We start from the raw sequence: 20,668 nt of genomic DNA on the forward strand, positions 1-20,668 counted from the left end.
CAGGCATCACCCCTGCAGCTCCCATTGGCTGCAGTTCCTGGCCAATGGGAGCTGCGGGGCCGGTGCTTGGGGCAGGAGCCAGATGGGACACATGCTGCAGCTTCTGGGATCCACGCGGAGCCGCTGCCTGTGCACGCAAAGCAGCCCCCAGCCCTGCTCCCCGGCTGGAGCGGGTCAAGCCCCAGACCCTGCTCTCAAGCAGGAGCTTGAGGGACAGATTAAATTGGCTGGCGGGCCAGATGTGGCCCGTGGGCCATAGTTTGCCCACTTCTGATCTTGCTAGTTCTTGCATGTTGGAAGAAATAGAAATCAAAAAGTAAAGCAGGGAGCTTTGTTATCCATGTTTATTCCTCTTTCTCTTTCTAGCTAGAGCTGGGAGAGTGTCAGCCTTCCTTTGCCTTAGATGAGTTCTTTCATTAGATTTTGAGTCCATCTGTTAGGGATAGCTGGCCTATGGTGATGGGGAAGAAGAGTTTTCAGGGAAGAGAATGAAGTGAAGAGGCAAGCTTCTAATTTGTGTGGCTTTCTCCCAGTTTCCTTAGACTCTTTTAGCATATATTCCATTAGGTCCAGAAGGACAAGAGTGCTCCATGTCAATCACCCATTATCAGTATCTCTTACTACTTTGTTGTCAGGGCCAAGGGTGCAAAAATATAGGCCATTCCCCCTTGCTAACGTCCCCAGTACAGTTTTGCTCAGACCATGGTGACACTTTCCCATCTCATCCATCTTGACAGACTGAGTGTCTTTCATCTTCCCTTTTACTCCTTGCTGTTTAATGTGAAATGTGTGGTAGACTTGACAGTTGCCTAATAGGTTACCCACATATTTAATCAAATGGCGGTGGGGGGGGGGAGAATTCTTCTCCACAATATGTTGCATTCATGGGTAAGGCATGTCAGCTCCCAACAACCAAGCACTCCATTCTTCAGAGCCGGGGACAAAACTGAAACCTGTTTCACTCTTGTCTGTTAAATGAACTTCCCTTGCATAAATCTCTGTGAATGTGAGAGTCCCCTGCCCCCTCTTCCCTGCCCCATGGGTAAAATTAACAAAACTTGAACAATAAGATTTAAACATTTTATCTAAAATGGAATGAAAACTATTCAAAGATAGAAAAATCCTAATTAAGATAAACACTTGAGAGGATGTCAGGTTAGTCTTTGTTGCATGTTTTTAAATTTTATTAGTTTTGTTGAAGTCTTAATTTTTTTAAGCCTGGGTTTTGTTATTTACTCTTCATTCCTGCTGGTTTACCATATGCAGTTTAACTAAAGTGGCATTAATTATAAGCCCAGCTAATTATAACCCTGAAGGCAATGAAACGATGACGGTTGTTTTAAGGAATTGAGACCAAATGAAGGCATGGTGTACTGTACAGAAACTAGCTTCATTGTGAGGTTTCCAACACTCTTTCCTACAGTATCCTTATTCAGAGAAGCACAATATTATTCTTTCCATACCCTGTACCAGGAACTGCCCAGTGTTGCCAATTAAATAAATTGAATTTAGTGATGTTGGGTGATGTTTTCTAGGGACTTGAGCTGAGACTGCCACGCTTACTTTATTTTAAACTTTGCAGTGGACTCTTAAAAGTGAACTATCTATCAACCCTCACAGCTCCCATATGGGTCAGTAACATTTAGCTTTTTGATTATTGAGCCAAGCTAATCCAGAGAAGCTAGTTCCAATTATTTTTCTTTTTCAGATGGCTGACCACTGTGCTTCTGTACTCATGATTGCTAAATGAGTCCTAACATGCTTTCTCAACACTTTGAAGTGTGAAGAAAAATCAGTGCTATTCTAACATTTACTTCTGTAAACTTAGAATTTTGGGTCAATGGCTCACAGCTACATAAAGGTAGGTGGGCAATTGATGCTCTTTGGTGACCACTACTTTTTTTTTTTTTTAATTAGCAATTATTATAGATGTTGAATCTTAAGTGTCCCTGTGCAGGAAAAGAGAAAAGAGACTGGTACTTTTTTGTGTCTAAAAATCTTTGATATGCTGTGTCAAGTTTCCTTCCCCACTCTGAACGCTAGGGTACAGATGTGGGGACCTGCATGAAAACCTCCTAAGCTTACTTTTACTAGCTTAGGTTAAAACTTCCCCAAGGTACAAACTATTTACCCTTTGCCTTTGGACTTTCGCTGCCACCACCAAAGTCTAACACCAGTATTATTATTATTAGGAAAGAGTTGGTTTGGAAACGTCTTTCCCCCCCAAAATCCTCCCAAATCTTACCCCCTTTTTTCTGGGGAAGGTTTGATAAAAATCCTCACCAATTTGCATAGGTGACCACAGACCCAAACCCTTGGATCTTAAGAACAATGAAAAGAGCATTCAGTTTCTTAAAAAAAGAATTTTAATAGAAGAAAAAGTAAAAAAGAATCACCTCTGTAAAATCAGGATGGTAAATACCTTACAGGGTAATTAGATTCAAAACATAGAGAATCCCTCTAGGCAAAACCTTAAGTTACAAAAAGACACAAAAACAGGAATATCCATTCCGTTCAGCACAGCTTATTTTCTCAGTCATTTAAACAAACAGAATCTCACGCCTATATAGCTAGATTACTTACTAAATTCTAAGACTCCATTCCTGTTCTGTCCCCTGCAAAAGCATCACACAGACAGACCCAAACCCTTTGTTTCTGCCCCCCTCCAGCTTTGAAAGTATCTTGTCTCCTCATTGGTCACTGTGGTCAGGTGCCAGCGAGGTTATCCTAGCTTCTTAACCCTTTACAGGTGAAAGGGTTTTTCCTCCGGCCAGGAGGGATTTTAAAGGTGTTTACCCTTCCCTTTATATTTATAACGTGCTGTTAGACTGTGACTTAGCCACTTGAGATTTTAATTCTGTTTTCTTTCTAAATTCATTTTTTTCCTCTCAACGTCTTCAGGGGTGCCCTGGTCACTTTGTTATTTCAGCATGAGTTGTAGACAGCCAGCAGACTTTGATTTAGGAACCTAACTTTCTGTTTCCAAGTTTGAAAATGTGGCTCTGAATGTTTCTGGTTTAATGAGGTTAAACTGAAAGCATTAGGTATGGCTTAAGTTTAAATATTATAAAGGTTGTATTTTAAAATAATTTAATTTTTCTCTTTGGTAAGGCATATAACAGTTTTCCTATATTTTATCTGGACAGCCTGGAAAATGAATCTCATGGGTGGTTTTGTGGCCAGACAGTTTACTGTGCTTAGATGTGTCCATACGGGAGGAGTTAAGTATGCACAATTCTCTTGATTCTGAGATGGAAAGCTATGTCAGGGAAGCTTAGCACATTGTCCTGTTCCTGTTGAATGGGAGCAGGATCTAGCTTTTGGCTATAATATTGTGTTTTGTGTGTTATCTGTCCAGTAATGTCTTCTATAAATGGTTTGCTTGACCAAATAGCTATATAGAATAAACGGAGTAGAAGTACAGTATCTGATAACTTTACAAGATAACCAAGTTTTCTTGTTGCAGTCAATTTAGTAATATATAATTGACTATAAAAGTCCCTTGATGCCCTCTCCAACCTGGGAATTTATCTCATGTCCACTTTATGTACTGATGGAGATTAATTTCCAAGAGGTATAAAACAAATATCAGGTGTGCAATTGAGAAAAATGACAAATTGTGCCTTCTGTGCATAGATCATCTTGCTGGACATAGGCATGCTGTCAAAGTGGGATGAAAGTTGTCCTAATCATGGCAATAAAATAATACCTCTGTTTGCCTTGGGTGATTATTATAAAAGTATCATCTTTGAAATATTGGTGGTACACCCAGAAATAAGACAATATGTGCTGCAAAAAAAAAGCTTCAGATACAAGTCTACAGTGTGTTGAATGACCCCCTTTGTGTTGCAACCATGTACACAACTAAGTATTTAAGTAATCAAAATAGAACCTACACTTACTCTTCCAGCTTCCTGTATTCCTCCTCCCCCCCATCAACAACAACAACAAAAAAATGGCTGCTCTGATAACGTTTTAAAAGAAAGATACCCTAATCAACCTTATAAAAAGCGGTCATGTTCAAAATGAAAGACTCCAAGCTCATTGTCTTGGAGAGTTTGAAATTTGGAAGACAGATATGGGAAGAGGAAGGGGAAAGAGTTACCTTGGATGATGCTTTCTTTTATCTTGTTAATCTGTTCTTTGTATTCTCCTTAAATTACTCTTTTAGGGACTTGGAAGTGGAAAATATATGGGATAGTACAAGAAGTATCAAATGAAAACAGTATTGAAAGGTATTCAGTTAAGCGTATTCCATTGTACATAACCTGAATTTGTGCAGATGTTCCGAATTCTAAGGATTTGTGCACATATTGTAGGTGTGGGCTAAATAAAGTTATATATGAGATCATTTAGATAAGGAGAGAGAATAATTATTTCAGGTTTACATGTGTCCTGTTTTACTTCTTATGGAATAAGGCTAAATATAAAATCTTTGTAAGTCTAAGTAGAATACATTTCTTTGTATTGTATTATTGGTATTTTATTCCTCATTAACATGGGAACATTCTAAATGTATTCCTAAGCATAATTCCATTCCCAAGTGCAATCCTTGATTTTATATTCTTGTTCTCTGATGCAAGATTTTGAGCCTGTGTCTGCACTATTGAAGTTGTGTGGGAGTTTTGCCATTTATCTCAGTTGGAGCAGGACTGGCCTCCACAGCATTATTCTGTTCTATAAAGGGAGGTGGATTGATGTTAATTTACCATGAAGAAGAAGATGCTGCAGAATTTACTACCCTCACAGCACTCGTCTTCTGCTGTTGCAGCCATGTGCCTCTAACAGCTTCATGTTGATTTTGAGAGCTGCTCAAAATGTACTGTTGTGTGGTGGAACCAGTCATAACATCTGTAATTTTGGATCAAATGGTTTGTGTTCTTGTACTAACACTGTGGGGAATGCCCTGTTTTTGCAATATGGTATTTTTCAGTTTGATCTTGTAATAAACACAATGGTTATGAACCATTATTCCAAAGCTTGATAGTTTAATCTTTTTGTAAATTGCTGTCTCAGGAAATAGCTTTGCCCTGTTTGGCATCCCAGAATACATGAATGACAACTACATAGAAAGAAATGTGCTGAAGACATTATGCACTTTTTCTATCTTTGGTTCACCTTTTTTTAAAATTAAAGGCCTGGATAATTCCCTTCACTCTGTGCTCCCATCATAGACTTTATGGGAGCAGACCATCCCCAAGATAGGTAGTCTTTCAGACTACTGTTCTGCAGTGGGTTAGGCTGTCTTCACGGTGCTCTTTTGTCACACGTTCTGCATGCGTGGCAGCCTCTCAAGTTTGAAACCCTACCTCCCCAGTGAGATGATGTATCGGGGGATCCTCTTGGAGTCTTGGAAATCCCCTTCCTCAGATCCCTCTCCCGTTGTGTAAAGGGGGCGCTGATCTGCGTTGAAGTACTTCAGTGTCCTCATTTGTTGGGTTCCATTATTTAGCTAGCAAGGACATGGCTTTAGAAGGGAATGACGAATGTTATTTATAAATCCCCAGAATAAATAATCAGTACAAGGTGAACAGTTTTGGCATTTTATATTTGTAATATTTTAAGTGAGATTTTCACACTTGTGAAAAGATTTGGTTTAACCACTCTGGAAGACAAAGTTAAACTATTAAAAGAACAGGTACAGCACAGTCATTGGCACTGCTAGCTTTCCTCATTGTCCTTGCAGTCCTAGATCTGGAGAGACCACCTCTAGCTCTGGGAAAGATAGTTGGGTTCTATTGTCCGTTTCGTGTTGTGGATGGTGGTGGTTCTGCTATGAGCATTTGTCTACCATAAAATGACTGATGCAGTGAACAGTGCTGACACCTCCAACTCATTTCACCTTCACTAGGCCAATTATCAGCCATTAGAGGCAAGCAACTCTTGAACGTTACCAACATGGTTCAGGTGCAGATAAGGGACCTAGAGGCCAAAGGCTTTGTCTGTACTTGTGGATGTTGTCAGCTTCACTCCAGCAGAAGAGATAACATTGCTAACAGCCCAACTTATATGCTAGGGTGACTTGCCAAAAATGAAACCAGGATGCTTTGTAGGAGTGCATAAAGCTATCTCTCTGTCTTTCACGTCTGTTTCTTTTTTCTCATCAGATGGGGCTTTGAAATAGATAGGGATCCTGATAAGTGCACCTTACGTAGCTGATTGTATATTTCAATTCCCTGTCTGTTCTAAAGGGGTGAGCGCACACACAGGGGATAGAGTACGTCATACATGTGTGCAATTATGAAGAAATCCAGCTTTTCAGATGTTTCTTCGGCAGGTTGCCCATCAGGGAAGTTGGTACTTTAGCAATGTTGCTACCTTGTTTTGGAGAGCTGATATATTTTTTAACATCCAGATGGTGAAAAGTAGAATATAATTCAATGCAGAAAGCTCTTAAAGCAACAGTATGGTTGCAGTAAGAGAGAAAAGTCAGGAAAGGCAAAAGTGAAGGCTCCTGCAACAGGGTTAATTTGACCATGTTTGTGCAGCGGCATCATTTTGTATTCCTGTTTTTTCTTTTTAAATGTTTTTAGTTTTAAATGATATGTCCTTTTGTTTTTTAGAATAAACTTGTGCAGTATGAATAAGTTAAAGCCTCTGTGTGACCCTCTTGCTTATCCTGGTGTTATATTCTGCAACCTTAATGGAGTTTTTGGATGGAGATATATATAATTTATTTTTTTTAAAGGGGAAAGAAATAGACTGTACTTAATAATGATTCTAGCATTCAGTTTTTTCACCTATGCTTTGGAGTTCATGTCAATAAGGTGACTGGGGTGCGGGAGAGAAGTGCCTTCCACTTCTGATGATATTGCTGTCATCTGGCTGTAAACACAGTTACTGCAAGGCTGGGTCGCAGATCAAGGCAGCAATGTGTGGGTTTACCCTGTGGTACATCAGCCCTGTCTTTCCAGTGGCAATAGAAATTTGTAGACATAAAATTTAAACAAAACTTAGAACTTTCCCCTCTTCAACACAGTCACCCTCTCCTCTCCTCCCTTCCCTCTCCATTTAGTGAAGGCAAGGCAGAGTTTTATTTTTCTTTTGTAAAATTTTGCGGTGTACTTAATGATACATTTGCAATATCTCTAATACAGGGATGCCTAACCTGTGACCTAGGGGCCACTTGTGGCTAGTGACAGCAGCTGTTCTAAGGAGATGTGCATTTGATTACAAATGTAAAATGCATTCTCGGAACTGTATTCTGTGATTTTTAAACAGAAGAATTTGAATCACCCCATTGCTACAGGGAAGAGGAAGAGATACTATCTATCACTGCTTCCCTTGCAGCCCTAGGCATAATTTTTGGCCTGAGCTGGGGGGGAGGAGGTATTGTTTCATGGTCTCTGTGTGTATATAATGTCTTCTGCAGTTTCCACGGTATGCATCCGATGAAGTGAGCTGTAGCTCACGAAAGCTTATGCTCAAATAAATTGGTTAGTCTCTAAGGTGCCACAAGTACTCCTTTTCTTTTTTGCGACTACAGACTAACACGGCTGTTACTCTGAAACCTGCACTGCCACTGGCAACCTGCTGCGTTGTGGAAGGAAGGGAGGAAGTGTGTTCTTCCGGGCTGTGAAAGGAAGCCCCAGGGAAACTGGCTCAGCTGGCTGTGCCTGAGCCTGGGGAAATAGTAGAAGTTTTGATTGTGGCCCCTTGAACTTCTTGAAATATGTTAGGCCCTAGACTGCAAAGTTCAGGCTCTAATGCTAATTGTCCCTGCAAAAGCCTGAAGGGCAGCTGCTGCTCATTTGGGGCTAAGGCAGAAAGATTGTGCTGTGATGTCTGAAAGGGGACAGGGCTTTATAATCTTCTGCTAAAATCGTAGCTCAGGCTTAGAAACAACCGTAAAAATCATGTTTTAATGTGTGCTTAAACAAATTTATCCCAAACCTAGCAAAACTTAGTTTTTAACTTAAACAGGCTTTGGTATGGCTGTGTCTTTCTTTATATGTTAAGTGTGTATGTAATCTAAATTACACTCTTTATTGCAACCGTTGTTTGGAATTCTGTGTTGCAAATTTGTTTGTTTTTTTTTTTGGTATTAACTGTATTTTTTTCTGTCACTGCACAAACCCTTATTTCAGAGGCTTAGCTATATTAACAGGTGGCTGAGCTTTCTCTTAATCCTTTCTTTCAGATGAAATCTATCCAGATAAGTCAAAGTAACCTTTCTAAGAAATTAGAAGTGATTGCCAGGATAAAGAAAGGCAGTCTTAGGAGGTACAACAGAGTTGCAGTTGATAGGAAGAATTAGGCAGCCAACCAAAACTACTTGAAATAATTCACAAATTATGCAATACTTTGAAGTGGTTTGTTGAATTAAAAAAAAACCCCAAACAACCCCTCCCCCGCAACCTTACACAATGTTAGGAATTGTCTTGAAGATTCTTTTGGGTAGTTAGGAAATTAACTTCTGTATATTACTACATAATTGTATATCTTTAATAGAAGGGGAATTACAATAGGAGATGATTTCAAAGACCTGGAACCTGCTCTCGCTATTAATGTGTTTTTGCTCTTACAGTGATTCTTCCTGAGAAAAGCAAACAGACATTTGTGTTTGTGTATTATATTTAATCTAACTTTCCCTTATTCCATATTCCCTTATTCCCTAAATCAGTCCTCAATTCCATAACATACAAACACATGTCCTCACCAAAGCAGCATTATCATCAGAAACACATTATATTCCTGATTCATTGTTTTTCTAGTAAACTGTGTAACCAGTTTGGGTGTAATATGAGTTTTATGTTGCTTCTTTACTTGTTGGTGATGGTGGTGAATCTGCCACCCTGACACATTCTCCTTCTCCATGAGTATTCCCATTTGTATTAATAAGGCAGTTTGTTTAGTGAGATATTTCTGCCACTTCATTGTATTAAGAAGTTGGTCATAAGACATTTTCCCCTATATTTCTCTCCAATAACTCTCCTGTGGCTACACTGAATTTCCCCTTTATTATTATTGTCGCTTATTGATTTCTGGAATGTATTTTTCTCCCCTCAAACCATTACAGAATTAAAAGCTGCATACCTGTGAGGATCTCTTCATCAGTCACTATCGGAATGAGCCATTGCTCAGGTGGAAGTTACCAGCCACTATAACAGCACCAGTACCACTATGCAATAGTTTAGGGATGCAGTTGAAGCCTGATTGAACTTTTAAAGATGCAGAATAAAATTACCTAGTTGGAATTTAACCAGAGCACTAGGCCAGATCTCCCTCTTGTGTTAATTTTTCAATTGCAGTAGCCCTATCACATCCATCATTGACTACTGGGTGGGATGGGAAACAGAAGCTTCATTTTGAAGACTGTGTATCTGTCAGGGGCAAATCCATTTAGTGCTGCTGTTGTGAAGAGATGGCTTTGTAAACAGCGTATTACTTCCTTACCTCCCATGTTACTTCTCCGACAAAGTCAGTTTCCATTAATCACCTTTGTGCCACTTCAGGCCTGGGTCACTTAGGCCACTTACACAGTATTCGTGCACTAAACAGTATACTGCACTTACACAGTATTCGTGTGCCCGCTTACGCACCTGATGTTTGCATACATCTTGAAAGGGAAGTTGCACGAAGAGCCAGAACATAGATGAATTGCTTTGCCCTATCAGAGCTTCCACATAGAATGTCATATATTTCCTGGACTTCCAGGAGCTAACAGTGTTTATAGTCGGAGGGTAGGGAGGGGAGTAGAGACTGCAGCCAGACATATGCCTTTCTGTCAGACTGTGGGCTAATTGACACTACACTGGCTTAGCCAAAACAGCTATACTGTTATAGCTATATCGGCAGAGCCTCCTAGTGTAGTCAGTGTCCGCTGAGAGAAGAATTTTTTTCTCCCAGCATAGTAACACCATTTCCCTGAATGATACTAGCTGTGCCAACAGAAGCATTCTTCTGTCAGAATAGTTGCATCTACACGGGGAGTTTTGCTGGCATGGCAGTGTCTGCTAAAGGGGTGTGTGTGTTTTAAACGCCCCTGCCTGACATAGCTCTATTGGCAACACTTTGTAGTGTAGACCTGGCTTGAGTATTGCTGCTGTGCACTATTAAATAGTTGTCAGGTTTTAACTCAGAGGCAGCTACATTGCAGCGTTAGGCAAAATAATTTAATCCTCTCTATCAATATATATTTAGAATCAGTCCTCATGTGAGTGGGTGCAACTCCAGTGCAGTCCCTACTTCTGTCTAGGGCTGAATGACTCCTGATTTGTACAGTCACTTAGCCACGTGGGATTCTTTGAGATGAGATGTGCTATAAAAATGTACAACTCCATCAACTTCATAAAAAGAGCATGCACTTTTGTGTGGGTTTAGTACTTCACTGATTGGGTTTTCATGTTCTGCATGGTTGAGAATAAGATGCAGCTGAGAATGAAATCATATGAATTCTTGTATATATGACAAACTGCAGCTCTACGGAATATACATTTCATTCATTTTCCTTTCTAAATAAGTATACAAAGCTTCATTGATATTCAAAACTGGATGCTGATGCCAGAGTGAGTTAACCATTTAATGTGCAGCCACAGCGTTCTGGCACTAGGCTGAATCTCCTTTTCTCATTGGATAGTTTATTGGTTTAAACAACATAAGAGTCAAAGGATGGTGACTTGACATTTTCTTGTTTTGTTCTGGAATGCTTTGCTGCTTAATTTCTCAAGAAGAATGGTTGAAAAGGCTGAGTCAAGATAAAATTGCACATAAAAAAAATCTCTACCTATGTTGTTAATGTGTATTTACATTATTAAAATTGAAACGTTATAAAAATCTAACTCTTTCCCTCCATTCTCTTACTTTGGCATTTCATATGTTTTGGGCAAGGAAGTTATACAGGTTAGTTTCATTTCTTTTTGTGCTTTGCTTCTAGTTATTTTCATTATCTGGCTTTTGTACAACACCTTGCAAAATACACTTACCACTGAGTAAGTAATGATTTTATCTGATCCAAAACTGAGTGTGTGTGTGTGTGTGTGTGTATATATATATATATATTTTTTTTTTTTTTGCCAAAACCATTATAGTGTAGGGTGGATGAGTAGGTTTGGTGCATGGGATAGCAATACCATAGTGCTGTTCGTTTGGTTTCACAAGGCTACAAGTGAATAAATAAAAAACAAATTCTGGACCCAAATTGAATTGAAGGTATTTGTTTTTAATAAAACTTTTTGAAAGGGGAGGAAAATGTAGCACTGATCTGGACATCAAGTAAAAGCAGAAGTTGTCATGTGTCCCTCACTGCTGTTTTATGTACCTAATGACCTATTCCAGTGGTTTTCAACCTTTTTTCATTTGTGGCCTCCTAAACAATTTAGAATGAAGGTGCGGACCCCTTTGAAAATCTTAGATGTAGTCTGGGGACCCCCAGAGGTCTACAGACCACATGTTGAAAATCATTGACCTAATCAAATGTATTTGTGGCTGGAGTCCTGTCAAGTAAAGAGACAGATGCATACAAATAGACTGGAGAATCTGGGCTTCCTGGTGGGATTCCAGAGTGTTTATCTCTTGCTTTTTCAGTGTTATCAGGAGGATTAGCTTTAGGAGACAGAAATGAGCTGTACAGTACATGTGTTGCGATATTTGTTTGAATATGCTGTATATTATGTGTTGTATTTGAGTCAGTATGTGCTGTCACACATTTCTGTTGTTCTATTTGGCCTTGGCAATAGAGGGGAAAGGGTGTGCTCCATTGTGGAGTAATGTTTTTCCGTCTCCAGCTTGTCTCCAGGGAGAGGCGTGCCTGTTGTGAGTTTCCTACAATTACTTCCTTTAAATAATTGTGAAGTGTTGTGGGCTGCTGAAAGCTGTTTATGACCTTTTAGAGCTGCTCCTTCACAGTGACTAAACTCTGCAAATCTGATATGTAACTTTTTTTTGTCTACATACATTGAGTTTTCTTCATAAATTAACAGTGGAGTTAATAAGATGCCATAAACATGGCGGTTATTTGTAATGTGTGGTGGGGATGTCATGGCTTTGATTTGTGCATCCTGAGTAGCCCAGCGATAGCTCTGCGGAGCCAGTCTGTTTCAATAGAGGCTATCAGACTCGGCAAGTACTAATGCTGGCAGAATAACATTCAGTATCTCTTTACTTTCAATCTTTATTCAAACAAACACACGTTCACACTATGCCAGTTGTTGAGGCTTTCTTGAGGCTTGGTATGAAGTCATCTCAGCTTCCTTCAGCTAAATGTCTCCAGATAGACGTGTACCGTAAGGGCAATATGAGCATCCTCGAACATAGCTCTGTCTTCTATGGCCTTTCCATACTTTCGACCTGCCAGTTGTTTCTGCTGATCTCATCTCTCTTACCTCTGATGGCAAATTTGACTGTCTCCTCTCTGACTTTGTCCATGTACACCAGTGCCCCGCTTCTCCAAATGTGCCTGAACAAAACCCCACTCACAGAGAGCTGCATTGCTGTCAGCCAGAGTCTCCAGGGATCTAGAGACTGGTTCATTTCCTCCTGCACTCCTCCATCCTAAACATTGTTAATGGGGAACACAATTCCTGGTCTGTGGCAGAATTCTTATGCTCTTTTGAGGAATTGGATAGCATTTTTCATGCCTGTGGGTAAACACACTAAGCCCTATTAGCCATTTCTAAAGCCTTCCTCCCGTAACACTTAGGGCTTGTTTTTACTGCTGCGCTAAATCGGCGCTGCTGAAATTGATGCAGTTGACGTTTACGTACGTCGATGGGAGATCCACCTCAACAAGAGACAGAAGCTATGTCGGCAGGAGAGCTTCTCTGACTGCCATAACGCACTGTACACACCGCATTAAGTCAATGTAAATTACGTCGCTCAGGGGTATGGTTTTTTTACACCCCTAAGCAACGTAACTTACATCGACTTCAGTGGTAGTTTAGAGAAGACCTTAGAGACAGCTGACAGTGCTTCGTCTATCTGCCAGGATGATTCCTTTGGTTCTGAAATCCTACAAGTGGTAAGGAAAGCCCCACCTCAGCTTGGTAGGTTATGCTATGTCCATCTGTCCCTGCATGTCTGAGACTTAGAATGGGAGAAACATTATCTATAATGAGGGAAAGTTACGGTAATTCCTTTATCCTCCCATTCCACATCCCGCCGCCTTCTCCTCTGAGGCAGCTATGCCACGATGAAAGAGAGACTAAGGAGGATAAAATACAAAGAACCTTTTCTTTAGGGTTCTGGAAATCTCATTGAAGGGAAGTGGAGCAGACTGGTGCCTTTAATGTAGAGCTTGACTGACCTTTTGCCTATCTTTTGTACTTATATGGTCCCCAGCACTGGAGTAACTGAATGCTTCACACTGTTTGTAATAAGAACAGGAGTACTTGTGGCACCTTAGAGATGAACAAATTTATTAAAGCATAAACTTTCGTGAGCTACAGCTCACTTCATCGGGTGCATAGAATGGAACATGTAGTAAGAAGATAGATAGATATATCTATCTCTACACACACACACACACACACACACACACAGAGAAGGTGGAAGTTGCCATACAAACTGTAAGAGGCTAATTAATTAAGATGAGCTATTATCAGCAGGAGAAGGCTGTTACTCTGAAACCTGTGTTAGTCTGTATTCGCAAAAAGAAAAGGAGTACTTGTGGCACCTTAGAGACTAACCAATTTATTTGAGCATGAGCTTTCGTGAGCTACAGCTCACTTCATCGGAGTATGCATCCGATGAAGTGAGCTGTAGCTCACAAAAGTTCATGCTCAAATAAATTGGTTAGTCTCGAAGGTGCCACAAGTACTCCTTTTCTTTCAGCAGGAGAAAAAAACTTTTGTAGTGATAATCAAGATGGCCCATTTAGACAGTTGACCAGAAGGTGTGAGGATACTTAACATAGGGAAATAGATTCAATATGTGTAATGACCCAGCCACTCCCAGTCTCTATTCAAACCCAAGTTAATGGTATCTAGTTTGCATATTAATTCAAGCTCAGCAGTTTCTCCTTGGAGTCTGTTTTTGAAGCTTTTCTGTTGCAAAATTGCTTCCCTTAAATCTTTTACTGAGTGGCCAGAGAGGTTGAAGTGTTCTCCTACCGGTTTTTGAATGTTATGATTCCTGATGTCAGATTTGTGTCCATTTATTCTTTTGCCTAAAGACTGTCTGGTTTGGCCAATGTACATGGCAGAGGGGCATTGCTGGCACATGATGGCACGTATTACATTGGTAGATGTGCAGGTGAATGAGCTCCGGATGGCGTGGCTAATGTGATTAGGTCCTATGATGGTGTCACTTGAATAAATATGTGGACAGAGTTGGCATCGGGCTTTGTTGCAAGGATAGGTTCCTGGGTTAGTGTTTTCATTGTGTGGTGTGTGGTTGTTGGAGAGTATTTGCTTCAGGTTGGGGGGCTGTCTGTAAGCGAGGGCTGCTCTGTCTCCCAAGATCTGTGAGAGTGAGGGGTCATTTTTCAGGATAGGTTGTAAAACTTCGATGATGCGCTGGAGAGGTTTTAGTTGGGGGCTGAAGGTGACAGCTTGTGGCGTTCTGTTGTTTTCTTTGTTGGGCCTGACCTGTAGTAGGTGACTTCTGGGTACTCTTCTGGCTCTGTCAATCTGTTTTCACTTCAGCAGGTGGGTATTGTAGTTTTAAGAATGCTTGATAGAGATCTTATAGATGTTTGTGTCTGTCTGAGGGATTGGAGCAAATGTGGTTGTATCTTAGAGCTTGGCTGTAGACAGTGGATTGTGTTGTGTGTCCTGGATGGAAGTTGGAGGCATGTAGGTAAGTATAGCGGTCAGTAGGTTTCTGGTATAGAGTGGCGTTTGTGTGACCATCACTTATCTGACATCAGGAATCATAACATTCAAAGACCGGTAGGAGAACACTTCAACCTCTCTGGCCACTCAGTAAAAGATTTAAGGGTAGCAATTTTGCAGCAGAAAAGTTTCAAAAACAGACTCCAAGGAGAAACTGCTGAGCTTGAATTAATATGCAAATTAGATACCATTAACTTGGGTTTGAATAGAGACTGGGAGTGGCTGGGTCATTACACATATTGAATCTATTTCCTTAAGTTAAGTGTCCTCACGCCTTCTTGTCAACTGTCTCAATGGGCCATCTTGAGTATCACTACAAGAGTTTTTTTTTCTCCTGTTGATAATAGCTTATCTTAATTAATTAGCCTCTTACAGTTTGTATGGCAACTTCCACCTTCTCTGTGTGTGTGTGTGTGTGTGTATATATATATACGAAAAATATACGAAAGCCCACGAAAGCTTATGCTCAAATAAATTTGTTAGTCTCTAAGGTGCCGCAAGTATAATAGGTTAACTTATCTTTGTAGTGTAGATATAGTCTTAGTGACTTGCCCAAGGAAGTCTGTGTCTGAGCAGGGATTTGAACCTTGATCTCCAGTGCTAGACTAGTGCCTTAACCTCCTGGACTATCTTTTCTCTCTGCTGCTTGATTCCTGAAGCCATGTATACATTACACATATGGGCCACAGTTCCTGTCTGAAGGCAGTGGGAGCTACAGGTGCTCAGCGCCTCTAAAATCAGTCTGTATCCATCCTTCAGTGTCTCTGTTCATAGAATAGATAGAAAGGACTAGGACAACAGGAATTGTTGGTCTAATTGATCTTCCCTCTGCACTCTGCTCATTGGGATGGATGTGCCTTGTTAGCTATTTGCTCTTGCCAAATGAAGCCACTGATTACAAGTGTCCAGCTCATCAACTCCCCATCTATTTTCAAATCTCATCTGAAAGCATATCCATTATCTCGGTCTCTGTACCTCTTGATTTCACGCATTCTGCTATTTATTTTAACTTTCATTGTGGTGGTCAACTCTATAAAGCATTTTGGGATAAAATAATTTTAATGGCAGGTGCTATAAAGAATGAAGTTGTATTTTATTCTTTAGACATATTAGGCCTTATTCTGATTTCACCTCGACGTTAACCCGTTAGTAGTGTTTCTATTTAGAATAAGGCCATGTCCATGCTACAGCCCCTGTAGCCACACAGCTGCAGTGCTACATCTATGTGCTGTATCACTGTAGTGTAGACAGTTCCTACATCAGTGGAAAGGGTTATTCCGTCTGTGGTGTTTGATCCATCTCTGAGAGACGTGATCACTAGGTTAATGGAGGAATCCTTCCATGATCTAGCCGCATCTACCTACCATCGATCTAGCCGCTGATCTAACTATGACACTCACGGTGCAGAATTTTTCATAGGCCCCGAGCGACATAGCGAAGTTGACCCAAGTTTTAACTGTAGACTGGGTCTATATCTGAGAGGAAAATCATCCCCATTAAGTGAAGTTTTAGTTTCATTTTCTCCCTTTTATATCCAGTCTTGAATGTGTTTGCTTTTTGCCTTTCTTTGCTGAAAAGCTTTTTACGCCTAGTCTAACATCTGGAGACTGTTCAGAGGATTAAATAAATTATCTCCTAACTTCAGTGGTTCTCTTGGCCTTATCCTCTCTCATTTTCCAATTTTACTCTTGTGATCTGTTCCCTTTGGTTTTTTAGTCTGTCTTAAGCACTAGCAATAGAGAGAAATCTGCTTTTGGAATAACATTGGTTCTTATCTCTGCAGAGAAGCATGTTTTGCGCTTCAGTATTTAGTTAAAGGACGCCTGAAGAGCAGTGAATGTGACATTACTACTGTAAGTGTGCTTGACATAAAAAATCAGTTGACAGAGGCAGTTTAAGGAGGAGATTGAATATTCGAATTTGCTTTAATAGTGATATAAGTGATTTAAAGAAAAAAAAATTTGAGAGGGCCTTCTGTGTTGTTGAATATAGCCAAGGCAGGAGGCTTTTAAGATAGGATAGGACATTAGGGCTTCGCATGGGCTCTCAGTGTTCCTGACTATTTGATCAGGACTAAAAGCAGGAAGCTTGGCTTCTGTAGAAAATGGATGGACCAATGGATACGTCTATATGAAAAGCAGTAGTGAAGTGGAAGAATTGATTTGAATTAAATTACAGCAATACACAACATCAATATTTGAAATTATAGTGAGTTAAAATCCCCCAAACCCTAGTCCAGTGGTTCTCACAACAGATTTTTTGGTCGCCTCCGAGTGCGGCCACAAACTCTCACTGGTGGCCGCACTGATGCTTTTTCCTAAAATACTTAATTAAATTTAGGGGAAAAAATTAAATATGCAAAGATTCACATCCAAATCATTGTAATTTATGTTAGTAGGATTTTTTGGAAGATTCAATAATAAAAATAGTGCTGCCCCCTTGCCCGCCGCCCCGGTCTTAATGGGACCTGGGGCTTGCTGTGAAAAGTAATATTTATGTATTTGTTAATATCACAGTCTGCTTTGTAGCTACCTGGGAGGCTATGATAAGTGATATTAACAAACACACAAGTATCACTTTTCACAGATAGCTAGTAAGTCTGCTGTGAAAAGTGGTATCTGCATGTTTGTTAATATTTTTCTCAGCAAGCCCCAGGACCCATTAACCCCTGGATGGGGGCAGGGGGAGGGAAGAAGGGGGTGGCAGCAGGCAGCGGCCGAAGGCAATGGCGGGGGATGGATGCAGGGCTGGGGAAGGCAGCGGGAGCCCGGGGCAATGGGGGTGGGGCAGGGGCGATGGGTGATGAGCCCCACTGTTGCATGGCCAGAGCCTGGTGTCTGCTGCCATGTGGCCAGGGCCAGGACTCAGTGCCCATGGCCAGAACCCGGAGCCAGGAACAGGACCTGCATGGCTGGAGCCAGGGATCCTGCTGCCATGCAGCCGGAGCTGTGGGTCAGTGCCCAGGGCTAGTGCCTGCCACGGCAAAGCCAGAGCCCGGAGCTGGGTGCCGGAGCCCAGGAGTGTGTGGCTGGAGCTAGGAGCCAGCGCTAGCAGCTGTGTGGCCAGAGCCAGGGGTTGGCACACAGGGCCAGCTCCTCTCACTGTGTGGTCGGAGCCCAGGAACAGAACTGTGGGTCAGCGCTTGCTGCCATGCAGCTGCGGCAGGGGATCAGCGCCAGGGCTCGGGCCGTGTGGCTGGAGCTCAGGGCCAGCGCCCGCCACCGCGCGGCAGGAACTGGGGGCGAGAGGCTGACTGAAGCCAGAGCCGGGGGTTAGTACCTGCTGCCCCATGGCCAGAGCCAGGGGTTGGCGGCCAGAGCCCTGCGGTTGGAGCCCGCTGCCTTGTGGCTGGGGCTGGCGGGGTGGTGCCTGTGGCCAGCGCCTGCCACTGCATGGCTGGAGCCCGGGATTGGAGCTGGGAGCCAGCACCTGCTGCCACGCAGCTGGAACCAGGGGCCGGAGGCTGAAGCCCGGCAGCTGGAGGCCAGGGCAGCGTGGCCAGCGCTGGGGGTGTGTGTGGCAGTACCCGCTGCTTCACGGTCAGAGCCTGGGGTCGCATGGCCAGGTTAATCAAGTCCTGCTGCTGGAACATGCCGCCCAAACCCCTCCCCCCAACCTGGGTCAAAAACTCACCTTTCTCCTGCAGTGTTGTGCCCCACCTCTCTTCAGGGCGATGCATCAAGGAGCTACAAGGAGGGAGGAAAAGCAGCCGATGCTTTGCCGTTCTCCCCCGCATCACCGCCCAGGAGACTGTCATGGCCGCACGAAAAGCCATGGGTGGCCACATGCAGCCACGGTGGCCGCATTTGAGAAAGGGTTTGGGGGGTTTAACTCACTAAACTTCCAATAATACTGATGTTGTGTATTGCTGTAATTTAATTCAAATCAATTCTTCCTCTTCATTACTGCTTTTCATATAGATGTATCCATTGCTCCAGCCATTTTCTACAGAAGCCAAGCTTCCTGCTTTTAGTCCTGATCAAGTAGTCAGGAATACTGACAGCCCATGTGAAGTCCTAACTGTGTCCTATCCTATCTTAAGAGCCTCCTGCCTTGGGTATATTGAAGGACACAGAAGGCCTAGTCTAACGCCTTTCATTGCTTCTGTTCTCTAGTTAAGGATGCATCCGATGAGGTGAGCTGTAGCTCACGAAAGCTTATGCTCAAATAAATTGGTTAGTCTCTAAGGTGCCACAAGTACTCCTTTTCTTTTTGCGAATACAGACTAACACGGCTGTTACTCTGAAACCTGTAGTTAAGGAGTATGTTTGCTGTAGCTTTGTTGTTGAAGTGCTGTGATGTGTTAGTATCTGTTACAAGTAGAGCTAAAACCTTGATCTATCACGTAGTTGTCACTAAAATGCTGTGCCTGCCTCCAGCATAGAGGGAATACAAATAGTCTTTCCTATGTTACATTGTTTCTCTGAAGGCAAAAAGATGCATTGAAATTCCCTGAGTAGCACATTATGACATTGCTAAATGGTTTTCTATGTCAAGTAGAGAGATACTTATACAATGTTCAGAGGAATTAGGCAATCTTTTCAATCCATTTATCAAAGCATTTGTATTGCACAATTCAAGTCCATTTCTGCAATAAGAAGTGTTGGCTTACAGCTTTTTTAAATTAAGAAGCTACTAGGTAGGACAGACAGACACTGCTGCAAGACAGAAGTTTGCAAAACCATTTTTTCTTCCCTCTGATAGGAAGTGATGTAGAGTCTTCCTCAGAACCCTCTATCTATGATATTCAGAGTATATCTTAGGCCTGATCTAAACACACAGTTGCACCAGTGTAAATAAAGGCGTGATTTGAAACTGATTAGTTAAATCAGTGGAACTTTGTGAACAAATGTTCTTAAATTGTTTTTTTAAACCTGGCTTATTTCAGTTTAGCCTGCACTCTGTAAATTTGCAGGGGCAAATTAAATTGGTAGAATTCTATGCACACAGGAGATTTTATCAGTTTAACTACACCAGTTTATTAAACTAGTAAGAGATTGTGTGTGTTTGTAGATGAGTCTTTAGATAATGTCTGTGATAGTATCCTTTGCTTTTGGAAGGATATTTGTGTTTTGGATGAAAATGGATATTTCACAGAAACACCCCCACACCAGAAACACAAAAAGAAGAAAAAATGCAGTGGTTTTTGCTCAATTTACAAAAGTCAGATCTGAATCTAGGTTTACAGCTCCTCAGTGTTTGGGAGTGGCAGAATCTGGGGCTCTAGGTCAGTTATTTTCTCTCCAGCAATGAAACTGTTAAAATGAGTCTAAGAATCCAAGAAAATCTCTTATCTATATTGTGTGTGGAATGAGAGTGCATTATTTTGCTGGTTTGGGAGGGCATCATCTGATACTGGTCATGTGTGCTGACAGCACTGAATCATTGTATGTCTGTAAACGGGAATTATTATATAAAATCTCAAATGCTCTCAAATGAGTGCTTATGCAGCTTTTGGTAAAGCAAAGGGAAGAAGGTATAGTAAAGATTGCGCTGGATTTGTGTATTTTTTTTTATTGAGTTTATCACTTGCAAAAGATTCCGGCTGGACTGTGTGGATGTCATCTTTCATCACCATATCAGGTTCAACACAGGTAGCAGCAGTGGTAGCTTAACCCGCTGGCCCACAAATGGGTGACAACTCTCAACTGCATGGGAATCATCTGTTCGGGGGAGAGGGAAATTCACTTTCAGAAGTTGACCGTTTTTCTGACCCGCTGACCAGGATGCCATTTATAATAGAAGTCGTGTGATAAGGGTTATCTGCTAGGAAGTCATCTGAGAGAGACTGTTTTCATGATTGCTTGGTGCCATTTCTGCAGAGGTATATTATGCATTGTAATGTTTACTGCTGGTGCCTCTTCCTCTTGTCTGTTGAGTGAACAGACATCTTCTAA

At 41.6% G+C, this 20,668-nt stretch overlaps 1 protein-coding gene across 5 annotated transcripts in view; it reads left to right on the plus strand.

Moving 5' to 3' along the window:
- The window catches only part of CCNY (cyclin Y), a 225,212-nt gene that overhangs the window by 41,750 nt on the left and 162,794 nt on the right, over positions 1-20,668 (plus strand). For 2 of the 5 annotated variants that reach the window (XM_084619275.1, XM_084619274.1), the window contains one exon: positions 1,709-1,861. The exons of the other annotated variants lie outside the window; for them this stretch is intronic. The gene's annotated coding sequence lies outside the window, so the exon portion shown is untranslated. The remainder of the gene's footprint in view (positions 1-1,708; positions 1,862-20,668) is intronic. 5 annotated transcript variants of the gene reach the window in all.

The sequence above is a fragment of the Lepidochelys olivacea genome (assembly GCF_965140295.1).
Source record: "Lepidochelys olivacea isolate rLepOli2 genome assembly, chromosome: 2".
NCBI classification, from domain to species: Eukaryota; Metazoa; Chordata; order Testudines; family Cheloniidae; genus Lepidochelys; species Lepidochelys olivacea.